We start from the raw sequence: 14,179 nt of genomic DNA on the forward strand, positions 1-14,179 counted from the left end.
CCACATTATTAGTACTAACAAATTAGTTACTGCTCAGGTTTTTCTCCCTCTTAGAATTATGCAGCTTGCTTTCTTAGCACAGAATTCCTACAGATGCCCAAGATGTATGAAATGCCAGTTGTCCCTTGGGAATACGTTTCATGGTACTGTTGATGTCTGCTGATCTGATCCTCTAAAGGGCTGAACAACTTCTGGAATTGTTAAATTCTTTCTTCTAAGGACTAGTATTTTTGCTGGTGTAAACTGTTACTGAAATAAGGAGAAAGACTTCAATTGATCTATGACAATTTAAATCAACTAATATTTTGTCACCACTTTCATGATTTCAGAAGGAGTTGCAGCCTTTCAACACCACATTGCAGGATGGAGCCCTGAGGAATAAAAGTTAAAAATCCCCTTACAACCTCTATCGTAAGGACAATGTGCTCAGAATATATATTCAGGAAAGTGTTTAGAGCTGCATAATGTATGCTGTGCAAATGTCCTTCCTCCTTTTGACATTGACACAGATTGCCTCAACTCATTGCAGAATTCTTTCTGCTTATAGCTAACTTCTTTTTCATTTATTATCTTCACTGTACCTAATGATAGCGGCTGCAATGTGCAGTCATTTGGACCAAAGCAGTGTGCTTATATGCATTCCCAGTAAATGGGAATGAAACAAGGATGTCCAGAAGCAAAGAAGGACTGCAAGAAAGATATGGAGGGCACTGAAAAGTCAGCTTTTTGAAGGGAACGTGTAAGGAGATTATTGTAATCATCTTTATACTAAGATAAAGCACTTGACCTTTATCTTCACTGCAGCATTTAAAGGATGGGTGAAGTGTTTTGTTTTTTCATTCAAAAGACAAGAAATAAAATGTATAAAAAAGCACCTATTTTCAGTCTTAGCTATATCAAGAAAGTAAAACCTATGTTCTCATATAATGTTTAGTAGACACTGCTGCTCAGTAGATGTCAGTCAAAACAAGTGAAAAGAGTTGTGAACAGCGGCTAAAAATCCTTTTTTCTCTCATTTGTTCAGATTTCAGCCTCTTTTCTCTTGAGATGTCATAATTTCATTGTATCTCCTGTTACCATAGAGTCTTTCAGGATGGACAAGAGCTGAATGCATACAAAAGAAGAACAAATGACTAAGCGAATGAAAGAAACACACACACCCCCCCCTTTTTTTTTGCTTTTTCAAGCTTACTATTAAATGAGATTTTTGTTCCTGAGAAAATAAATACAACGGATTAAATTAAAGCAACGCTGGCATTGTGACAAGAAAATGCAAGGTCATTATTCATTTATTACACCCCACTGAGACAGAGAATTTAGAGAACGTGCACTATCTCACTACCTCACCTAAGGTCCTTGATCCTGCTAACATGCACTTTAAACGTGGAAGTAATTTCATGTGACTCTAATGGAAAAACTGGCATGCTTGAAGTTAAGAAGACACATAAACCTTTGTGGGATGGAAACCCAGATGCACAAGGCAGTGGGTCTTATAAACCCAAATTTCTGTATGCTAGCTATGGAGAAATAAATATTAGGTTTATTTCTGCTGGAAATGATACCTTAATTTTATCTTGTGGATATCATCACACAACAGGAATACAAGGAGATTAAAACAATATACTAAATTTGCAAACTGAAACCCATTAAAGTATAGAAATTCCAGTAATAATGTTGCCTAAAGGTAACATTACACACTTCCTCAACATATTTGCATTAAATCAACAGGGGGTGCAAACATGTAAAACCCCTATGAACCAGGTCAGTTAGGCAAAGTGACTGAATATGGATTTGGGACTAGGATTTACAAACAATTTAGATGACCCCTCTGCAACACTGTCTTCAAACATAAGTGACTAAATGTTTTAAATGCCTGAATGTTACTGTTCTTTCCTTTGATCTCCTGAAAAACCTAGCCTAGTATTGAAATCCAAGTCCCATTAAAATCAGTAACAAACCAGTCATTTGACTTCAACAATGTCATGATTTCACCTGGGATGTCTAACTTTACCCACTCCAGAACAAGCATTCTCTAAGAGCGTGTTTCTTCACCCACTAATGATTTCTTTTAGAGCTAGAGCGAGCCATAGGAAATTAGTTTGACTTCAATCCAATTTAAGGTGAACGACCTTTAAGGAAAAAGACCATATGGTGACAATAAGGCATGAACAAAATAGCCCCAATAAAAATCACAAATTTCTGCAAGGAGGACACGGGGGGGTTTATTATCCTTTCAATGGGCAGAAGTCAGTATTGCTGATCTGTGCTGCCACCCTGTGTCATTCCACACTTTGCCTTGCGATTTCAGTTGCTCACACATGGGAGTATTTTCCGTGCAGCTCAAATTCCCTTATAATATTAGCGCCCTTTCTCTTTCCTTTGTATTGAACTTCACCCACAGAAAACAGCCCACAACAGATTTTCATTCAGTGAGTGGGATAATATATATTCCAGTTAGACGCATTTGATACCAGCTTGGTTCCAAACATGTGAGTGCCGCAACAGTTAAAAAATAAAAGCTTTCATCATACTAAAGTCAAACTGATATTTATTTACCACTAGGGACAGACATCACTGCATGTTAATTGTCAAATAGGTTATGCCCTGATTTAATTGGAAAACCACAATTGAAAATGATGGATAATGTTTTCATTATGTTTATTTCAAGGCATTGCTTAATCATACTTATAGTTCATGATGGGGAAATATTTTAATTGGATTTCACTCGGCCAGTCTGGGGACAAAGACTGTCCTTTCATTTTCATGTGAAGTCCTTCAGGCAAGATGATTTTGATCTTTAATCATGGCTTTTAAACACAACTACAATTAATAAATACATAGTTTACATACATTTATATATTTAGCTGTAGACTATAACTTTTAATTCTGTACAGATGTGCAAGAGCTTGAATAGACATGGGAAAACCTAGCTGGATGTTGCCCCATAGAACTAGTGTTTCCTTCTGTTGAAGGGTGCAAAGGGCAGAAACATTCATTCTTTTCAACCACAATGTTACAGTTCTTTAAGAAAATATTGTATATAGAGAATCCTACAATCTATTTGTTAAAGTTATCTGCCAGCTCAACCACATGGTGCCCTCTCATTTGGCAGACAGGAAGAGTTTTAATTAAAAAATTATTTTTTGCACTGGGCAGTATTCACTGATCAGTGAGCACCCAAATTTTGTTTTCTTACAGCTGAAGTTGAGAGATCTCTGCTCTCTTCTGGTTTGTCATTCCCTTCAGATCTGTAAGAGCCAGGAAGCTTCACAGAGTCTCTTCACCCTTGGCTTTGACTCTTGAGGTTGTTTCTTCATAATTCAGTCATTTTCCTTCTGAATTGCCTCTTTCCCAGGCTGCCAAGAAGGGCATTTCTCATAGGTCCTGTCTCCTTTAGAGAAATACTCACTAGATACCCATCTTTGCATTATATTTCACAAAACTAAATGAAGATATTTTTAACTGGTATACAAAACCAAGCACACAGAAAATATGAGACTGAAGATAGTTAGCTAACTCTTAATTAATACTGTCTTTGATCACATACTATTTTTTCCACAGTGTTGTTTAGTGCCAAGAATGGATAATACGCAGTAAATGGTATTCCTAGTAATCTTCAGGACACTCAACATTGTGATTTTATTTACTGTGTAACATTTAAAGCCATAAGTGTACATATGATGCTTCATCTCTTCATGGGCCTTTGCATGATATTTTTCATAGTCATAGCTTAGTTTTTCACAAACATTCATTAACTCTAGGTATGTCCACATCAAACAGTGGAGTGCTGGACAGGCTAGTCACAAAACTAGAAGCATTATAAATACATCAGTGTCACACTGCATCTTGGTTTAGGGAGATGTTTTTGCCATCGTAGGAGAATCACGCTATTTCTGTAACTCAGGCATGGGAATGCACTTTGCTGTTTAGCCACACCAAACTACTTGAAACTATCAGAGGAATCTGGAACACAGTGTTGTATCACACAAACATGGCCTTCTCTTCACTATGCTGTGAAAAAGTAGATATTGTTCTTCCTGTTTTAGGAAAAAGACTATCCATTTTTGTTCCTATCCTGAAATAGCTTCAGCTATTCAGATTTTTCAGAGCAGTCAGCGTTTTTATGGCATTTTAAAGTATAGTTCCTTTTGGCTCCATTTGCAAACCCACCAGATTTTGCTTTCAGTTTCAAGTTAAAATAATCTCATTTCGAAGCTCTGTCATGGCATGGCCAGTTTTGTAGAAAGGTAAACAATAAAAACCCAGTCTAGACCACATATTACAAATTTTGCATGATTTTAGTGGAAATCCACATCTCAACCCAGACTGTTTAAAAAGCAAATTATAAATTGCACATGCAATTATTGCACTCAATTTTCAGAGAAGATAGTGAATATCGTTGGAGGAGTTTTATCATTTTTCTGCAGTGTCAGATTTTACCTTTAGAATATAATCCCAGCGATCTAATGAGCTCTAAGTGCACGGGCTTGTCCCAATGCCAACTGTGTCAACAGAAAGCTCCTTTGGCCAGCAGCACAATCAATAAGGCGATCTGAGTAGTAAAAGGAAGGAAGCTAAAACCAGCAGTGTGACCAGCAAGAAAGCAAGGGTTAAGCTGAGGCTTTGCCATAAGAAAGGGTGATAACGTCAGTTTTAAATGAGACAAGGGTAGAAGCAATACTGTAACACAGGACAAAATCCTGCTTCGAGGAGGTTTTAAGATACAACAGGGAGCACTCGCCCTCTAGAGCATTAGCGACCAACAGCCAGCTCTTGCTCTTTCAAAACCACAGATCCTTTACTGCAGCTCGTAAATGCTGTGAAACGGTTCAAGTTACCGAAATCCCCTCTGCAGCCCTTCCTCCTCCCTGGCATCAGCCCTGCTGTGCTCCCCGGGCTGTGGAGAAGCCAGAGAGGAGGTGGCTAAACACGATGCATTTTCCAAGAAGCTGTCATAGGAGAAACTACAATCAGTCTAAACACTAAAGCTATCTGGAAGATGATTCACACATTTCTGAAGCTATAAACTCACAGATTGTGACTTTCCTGGAACAAATCAGAGCAGGTGTCACTGTCCAATACCATTTCTTGAGCAACAACTCTGCCATGCTCCTCAATCTCACTTAAAACTGATGCTATCACCCTTTCCCATCACATAGCCTCAGCTTACCTCTTCTCTTTTGCCCCTTCCCTGGCCAGCTTTAACTTCCTCATGGGTGCCACAAGTCTCCACCTGCTTTCTGCTGCACCCTATGATTTTCCTGCTACCTTCTTCACAGTCTCAAAAACCCTGGAAGATGTCAGAGTTTTTTAATTTTTCACTAATCTAACACCTACCATCATGGTGACCTGAAATTCTCCACTGCCAATATCGGTTCCCTAAAAACCGAGCCATTAATACATGTGAAGAAAGCAAAATTTGCCATCCAAGGAATGCACTGAGTATAATAAAACCTAAGTCTGATCATGGAGGACAAAGCATTTTTTTGATAGTTCCAAAGTCAGTAATCTAAAACAGTATTCCCAAGATCCTTTAAGCAAGGTTAAATGGATCTTTTAAGAGAAAACTCTTAAATATGCATGGCATGTAATGTCACTTTGGAAGCAGTTTGTATTTTTATTTTTGAAATATGTGTAAATTCGACCAGGGTTCCCTAAGGCCTAAATTTTAAGACTCAGCTGAATTTTAATTGCTTACTAACAACATTGTGTAATTCTCAAATTAATCTTTTCTCAAAACAAGCTTACCCATGAGATATTATTCCAAAGCCTATTTGTGTAAAATTGTTGTTTTTGAAAATGAAAATATATTCAATTTCCTAGTTGGAGTTAATATCTTCTATTTTGAACAATGTGTTAAGCAGGGTCAGAAAATGTAGCTGTCCAATTCTGCAAATGCAGCCCTTTTTGTGATTTAATTACATCGTGTCCCTCTGAAAACTGTCAATGTACCAGAAGAAGGTTTGGGGACAACATTAGGACAGCAGAATCTATAATCTAGAACTGGATGTGTTCTTTGCATGTTTGGAATTTTATTTAAAATTGTTTGCACATGTATGATAAATCCATGGGTACTTGATACATTACACAGCACACAGGTAAATATTTTATCTTAGCCAAACACGGTTATCTGAAGGCGAAACGTGTGTTCAGTGAGCTCTATTATCAATAGGTAATCTATTGAAAGAAAGATATCTGTAAGCAGGCCAATGATTTTTACATGTACAGTGATTTTTCTAATGATTGATGTTGTATCTGACATACAGCGTACACATTATTCCATTTACTGAAAGCTTTGTTGGTTCTGTATTGAATGGCAAACTGCATATGCTTGAGTTATCACAATAGAAAAGCTTATCATAATAATGGCACACAAACTGCAAGATGGCAAAAGCTTTGGCCCATAGCAGTGCTTCTGTATGCCAAGGTTAGACATTGTCTCATCCAAATGAAGTTGCACCCTAAGTTATGTTTAAGAGTTGAATAAGTCAAAGTTATTATCATGTTCACTTTTATGCTCAGATGTTGCTCTAGGGATATAATCTTCTGTCACTTACACGTTGCCTGGCTCTAGTTTTTGCATTAGGTATTCATTTTATAGAGTAAATTGGAAAATGATATTTGATGCTCCAGAAACAGAGTGCCCCTTTCAGACTTGCTAAGTACAGAAATGTGAAGTATATAGTATGGGTAAAATGAAAAATATTATACATATTTTATTGCCAGTAAGTGTTGAAGGCTTCAGGTATTCACTATTCATAGCTACACGTTTTCAATTAGACTCTTCCAATTTCTTCTTACTTCCCTTTTGTCATAGCCGCACAACTACATGGTGGATTTTTTCTATTTGTGACTATGTAGCCAATAGGCATAGTACAGTCCAGTTCTGGGTATCACTTCTCCTGATAAAATGAAAGGACAAGCCCACATACGAAACCTGGTTGTGCTGATCCTATTTGCAGAGTGGTCCTTGACTTGATCATCAATTTTCACGTCCTCTTCATTCTCCGCTTGTTTGTGGAAGACATGCGAAATGACCTTCCAAACAGCTAAAAAGCTGAGTGACACATACATTCCACATGTGTATGGATGAAAGCCATACCGAAATATTGCTTGTTTTTTAACAATGTAGGAGACTGAAGATATGATACCAATTTCATGAGTTCTTTTTACACTGGTTTTGCTATGATTTTGGTCAAAATGAGCAAAAGCAAGCTTTAGATAATTTGCTGGTCCTCTGAAAGATTCACCCCTGAACTAGCTTTCATGCTCCCAAGAAAACTACCTTCAAAAAAATTGTGTCAAAATGTGTAAAACCGCCACAGATGTGACTGAAAAGTCTCTGTTCAAACTAGATCAATTTGTTCAGAAAATCCATTTATGCAAAACAAATATTTCTGAAAATTACCTTGTTTTGAAATTCATAATGAAGGATTAAGATAAACACATTTGAATTTCAAATATATACAAATAAATTCTCATGTCTGTAAAAAGCGTGCCTATTCTACAGGAAATCCAGAGGAAGTTTCACCCATATATGTCAACAACTAGGTGCTATGTGATTCTGACAAAGAAATGAATATTGTTCCAGAGTCCTGTTGATCAATTAATGTAATTCTATTAGCTTATCTGTAAAATAGATAATAATAGCAATCTTAACTCATGATTTCCTTGAGAAACTGTGAAATTGAGAGACTTAATGACTGAAGTAGAGTTTATAGTGATACAGAAGTCACCTTAGCACGGGCAGGGTTTCTTTTTGTAAGTCAGTGGCAGAGCTAAAAGATTCCTGGAGTCGTGACATACAATCTTCAGATTTAATAACTACTAAAGCTATCAAAAACAATAACTCGATTCTTTTTCATATTATTGGTGCAGGCAGCTATCCAACACTAAGCTTCTGTAGTAGGTTGCCTTCAATTATTAAGCAGTAAAAGGTGGCAGGTCTTTATCAGGAACAGAGATGAAAGAGAATACTTTGCTTTAATACAAGAAGGGAGAGACATGTTGCTGAACATAATGAACTGTATACTATGTGGAATACATCATAATGGGCTCTTTATTTGGGTTACATGTGGAAGATGAAACAAATATGTTCATACATTCCAAAGACATCTTTTCAAAACTTCAAACCATCACATTTCATTCACTTTGGATAATATTTTACATCTGACAAAGCATGAGATCATTCAGCAGATTAGGTCACATTGCCTATTTGAAGACTTTATGGATTATTCAAAGGAGAGAGACTTACATGTCCTGAAAATTGTAAAAGTAAAATGTGGGTGATAAAAACCCTGGCTCAGTTCTGCAACCTGACTTAGTTAAATCTCCCAGTGATACATAGCAGAAAGCCACTGCTGCAGGAATGAGGGCTGCAAGTACCCAGGCCGAAATGCAAGGGTTGAAGAAGCTGCAGGTGTCCGCCAGCAGGCATGCTTTGCCCTTCTGTGAGTGCAGAGTGGTGGTAACGGCACTTGTGCACCTCCCCTTCCAGACAGCTATCATTACAGCTGCAGATAAGTAGTCAGCGACATAAAGAACAAAAGCCATGGGACAATACTTCACTGGTGTTTACTTCATGAAATTCTATTTACTTCAGGATGACTGACTACACCATATGTAAGTTAGCAGAAATTGTTTGACCCATGAGACTTAAAGATTAACTGAAAACAAGGTTGTTGAGCAAACTAAAAAATTATGCACTGTCTTCAACATTTCTGAAGTGTTTTGACTCTGAATCTTCAGAACAATGACCTGCATTTTAAAGTTTAACTTCAATAGTACAAAATGAAGGCACGAAATACAGACATTTAACAAGACTTACAATTGTGTCTCATGTCTAGAATGTGATTATAAGAGTTGGCCAACTGCAGCACCATGCAGACATTAACAGTGGAAGATACAGATGGTTTCTGCTTAGCGTTTGTTTGTAATAATAAAGTGTAAGTCAAGTTGCATTTTGTGCTGCATTTTAAACAGCTGTGTAAGAGCCAGGACAAAATCTAAACCCAAGTACGACTTAAAACATAACACTGCTTTGCTTTTCTCAGAAACAGACAGTGAACTGGAGAATGTTTTGATTACTTTAACTTGATATCATTTGTACATCTTGGTTTTCTAAGAAAATTAGACTTGCAGCTCATGCTTTTCCTGTCTATCATTGCGTTCCCCTCTCCTCCACCAACTGACTAATTGCGACGGAACCTGACAAGAGCAGAAGTCCCAGGGATATTAAATTCCATGTTTTGTTAAAAGAGACAGATGAGCAGCAGAAAAAACTTAAGTGCTCATATGAGGGAAAAGCAGGAAAAGCCCATCCATTATATGTTCAGTTTGCTGAGCAATCTGTCTGTGCATCACTCCAAATCAGCTACAGCATATGATTTTACACTGCTAGCATGGGCAATGCAAAATCACAGTATGGATGCGAGGCTCCTGAGGGCGCTGCAATAAGGGTCCAGATAATGGGGAATTGCTTTACTTCAATGTAATGGATGTAGCCAACAAGAAACAATAATTGGTTATACCTGCTGGTCATGGGACAGCTTGTCTGAACACCCACCTCTCCACATAACAAACTTCCAATACCTAAGGTAGTCACAGATGCAAATACGGCATTTTTACTGTTGCTACTACTTCAGCATGTCAGAATACATCCAGCTGAGTACACTAAGCGTTCAAACAAGCATTCAAATAAGGAAAGTTGGAGATTAGTAAAGAATTGGTCCTCTGGCCACTGGAGTACAGACCCTGGCTACACCATCCCCTGATGGCTCAGATCACATAAACATTAATTCATCCTCAGGCTCTCTTTTGGAATGAATAACCTAGTCTTAAAACAAAGTCTGGTAAGATTATAGATATATTTGCTCAAAGACCTTTCTAAAAGGCAACTGGAACAAGACTTTACTGGGCTAGGCTGCCATCACCTTACACATCCGACTTAATCCTGGGGCTTTGCACTTCAGATTTCTTCAAGGCCCTTTTCCCACACACAGATGTGGGATGCTGCACAGTTTCATGTTATAAAATCACTGCCCCAGTAGGCTGTATTACAGCTCTCTCACTACTTCAGGTAACTTAAACTGAAATTCCCCTCCCCTCAGCTATGTCTTAGGGCCACATAGGGACCAGAGGAGACCAAGGGCAAAGTGTGGACCTTCATTTTTATGAACTTTCTCTGGATTTGCTGTTAGAAGATGCTTTTTATCATGGGGATGCCCTGTTACCTTGACACTTAAGTATGTAAAAAAATGCAAGAAATCTGAGGGTTAACTATTTTTCCTCTCCCTTCCTCCTCCCCCCAAAATGAAAGGTAAGAGATAACAAGAAAAAATCCTTTCCAGCATGCAGCAGCTGGAATGTAAACAGATGCAGAGCAATTTTCCAATTACCCCGGACAGCATCAGACGTGGACTAGATCCCACCGCTTCTCAAAATGTGTTTCACTTGTACTAAATCAAGGGATACATTCCTAGTTTTTTCCATTACTACAGCTCCACAGGATCTAGCATGTGGTTTTGCAGATACGGGCAGCGAGCTCAGTTGAATTAAATCTTTAACTCTACATAAACTCTACAACTCCTTAATGCAGATGTTGTTCTTCCCACACACAGTGAGTACGCTTTGGCCTATATTGGTGGTATATGAGTATCTGCACTGTTAAGGACTTAATGCAGGCTCTCTGTCAACAGGGTGACAGGAGCAAGACTGAGGTACCTTGTTAGAGCTACATGAGAGACCACATCTGCACAGCATTAATCTCTATTCTGGCTTGTCTCACTCCGGTGCAACAAAGAAGTTAAGAAATTAAATATAACCCAGCTAAGGCTAAAAGAAAATTCATAACATGTGGATCACTCTGCAGTATCAAAGAACTTGTTTATCCTCTTCTTGGTGTTGTGGACTATAGTTTACGAATGAATCTGAAACAACAGTGGAACTCCTCAGCAGCGAGGCTTTTGTTTCTCTTCTATTGGCAAAAATGGACTCTGATGTAACTCATGATTACTTATGTTACAGCTATCTTCCTACAACAAGTAATATTACTAATGGTTAAAGTGGCGATATTCCCAGAGTTTGTAAAAGGATGAATGAAAAAACTGATAAGAATATGTAAGGCGCACAGCTGAATATTTCTGGGTATTATAAACCACCATCAAAGGAAGATTCTTCCAAACAGAATCACCTTAGAAAATAAGCAAGTTATAAATTTTTAAGCCATACTCCGTGGAATAAAATGCTGCCACTTTGCTAATTCACTGTTTTTGTTATCCCTGAGATTCATACTCCTTCTGCTGTCACCGTTAACAAGTGACTCGCAGAGAGTCTGAATATAGCGTTAAATTGCAATTTGGAGGTAGCACACAAGTTGTGCATGAAGTTCTCCTTAACCCCTGAGAAACTGAGATGTCAAACAACTTTCCATTCCTGAATTTGTGATATTCTGTAGCAACACTTTTCAGTTAGTGGTAATCTTTTGTAATACCCTGTTTTGTACAAATGATATTGATGTGACTTTAGTTTTCCTCACTTTATGCGTATGCATAATATTACAGAAACATGTAATTTTTGTCAACCTTGACCCAACCTCTATCTCCCCTTTACCTTCCTCTCTTCTTCCTGTCACTGAATTCCTCACTGTCACAATATTTGTTAGCAGGGGAAGCAACCAAAACATTTAATAAAGATGCAGGAAAAGATGTGAAGGAGGGTAGTAAAATTATTTGAAATGTAAACTATTAAGCAAGGTTTTCATCTTGACTGTAACCAGGTATTCTGGTCTGCTTAAGACAATCCTAAAACACAGAAGCATTTCTGATACACTACAGCACCCCAGGCTTTCAGCAAGACATAAGATTTTCCTTTTTTCCTTCTCTCAAATCATTGTTTGGCATTGTAGCGATGGGAGGTATCCTGTTCTCTGACAGTACAATACAAAGCAGGGTCTGCACATGCCAGCCTCAGTCCTGCACGGGGTCACATAGCCTGGTGGAGAGCCTACTTCCACCTTGTGGGATCTCTTTGAGATAAATTGTCCAAAACTCACTACACTGAATATTGTGCTCGGTTCTCATTCCATTTTCTAGTGTAAAATCTTTGTGGGGAGCATGTCCCTCTCTTTCACACTACCATGTACTCATTTAATAATCTTCCAGCTGCCAGGGACAGAAGTCCTGATAATGGGCAGACAATCTCTGGGATACCCCCAAGTCCTAAGTTTGAGGCTAAACAGATGCTTGTGAAGGTAGGGAGCACCTTCTGTCTCTGCCTCTTACTTGCAATCTTGTCTGGAAGAAAACATGGACAGAGTAAATTAGGAGGTGTGCTGAGGCCTGGGAAACTTTTCTCTCCACGTGGCTTTGTAAAATGCTGATTTCAGTGCCCCACTTACACCCATGGTGCAAAACCCTTGGCTTGCTCGTGTTTTGCTATCAAAGAGATTATACTTTAAAATAGGAATGCACATAAATAATTTTAGAAACAAAACTGATACACAAGCAAAGGGTACTAATAGGGTTCAGTGATGTTCAAGATATAGTTGAGGCTGGGGTCGTGCTCACATCCTCTCAAAGACCGATTCTTACAGACCCTCTCTCAGGAAGATGATGGGTGGTGATTGCAGGGAACAGGGGAAGAGCATGGCTGGCATCTGGGATGTGAAAGTTCATTCTTCTCAATTCACCAGCTGCCACATCATTGTCATGAACTTCCTCCACAGAGTCTTTGCTCATGGCCTTCAGAAAAGGGTTGACAGGCAGATTATTTTGTTCACTGACAAAGCACAATTTCTGACATACCAACTGTAAATTTCTATCTTTCAGTAGACCTTAAGCATAGCCTTTTTTCCTTTAACTTTTGCTGACTTTCATAAGGAGTTTTATGTTGCTTCTGACAACATGTAGTATAGGGCTGTGCAGAAAATCACCGGTCTCTCCCCTGGGAGGGTGAAGCAGTCACAGAGGAAATAATTTTTATTAACTTTAGCCCTGAGAAAATCCTGGAAGAAAGGTGCAGGCAGAGTCTATGCTCTGTGGAGGGAGAAATATTGAGATCCAAGCATACACCATAGAAAATATAGTTTTCCAGCTGTAACAAATATTTTTCAGAGATTTTAACATGGCAAAATTTGGACCTTATTGTCCATGAAGATATGCACTTGACAAGTGGGAGGGACCAGCCTCTGATGCAGACGATAAAGAATGAAACTTCTTAAACACACATTTTGGTTTCTGAACAGTTTTAGTTGAATTTTTTGAAAGAAGCAGCTTGTGCAGGCATGGGACACTTTAGGCCAAATATTTACTTTAGATAAAGTTGTGTCAAAACCAAAATCTTTTGAAGGAAAATAACACTAAGTAAAGGTATCTCTCTAGTATAACACTGAGAATTAAATTGTCATCTTATTTTCACCAGTGGAAAAACTCTTTGAAGTAAATGCAGTTACATAGAATTTGTCGCTAAATAACTGAAAGCAAAATCTGGTCATGGTAATCCAAACAGTTTTATGTGATTTATGAAGACAAATTGGCAAAGATAACTTTATACCTGTTATGTTTTTACATGGCAGTGAGGTTTTTCTGAAGTATCTTTTTCTTAAGATGCAAAAGACATTTACAAAATTATATATATATATACACATGTATGCCTGTACATTCACAAAGAATATAATGTACTAATGTAGCAGGAGAAAGAAAAGATATTTTAAAGTTGTCTAAGGCGTAGTATAAAAGACTTCCACTTTGTGATTAAATTTAAGTTTAGGAGTGATGTTTGACGTATTTTGAAACTCTGCCCACTCAGATTGGTTAAGTTTGTGAAAGGTTGCCTGTCAAACGCTATGTCAGTGATATGAAAAGAGACAGCCAGTAAATCATCCCTCAAATATAAACATCAACTAAAAATAAATAAATGTCTACAGCAGAATGCCGGACTGATGTTCCATTAAGATGAATGTTAGAAACCATGAAGCAAACTAAGCATTGATGACAAGAAATATGTAAAAAAAAGACAGTAGCTTATGGTCAAATTAGGAAATTGTTAGTAAAACTAAGGAACTGAACAGTCAACAGAAAAAACAGTATAGCTTTTTAAAATAAAAATTGCTGTAAGTTAACCTTGTTGGGACAAATAATAAACCGCAAGCATATGAAAATACATAGAAATACTTGAAAAT

This window comes from Strix uralensis, chromosome 1 (assembly GCF_047716275.1).
Source record: "Strix uralensis isolate ZFMK-TIS-50842 chromosome 1, bStrUra1, whole genome shotgun sequence".
Taxonomy (NCBI): domain Eukaryota; kingdom Metazoa; phylum Chordata; class Aves; order Strigiformes; family Strigidae; genus Strix; species Strix uralensis.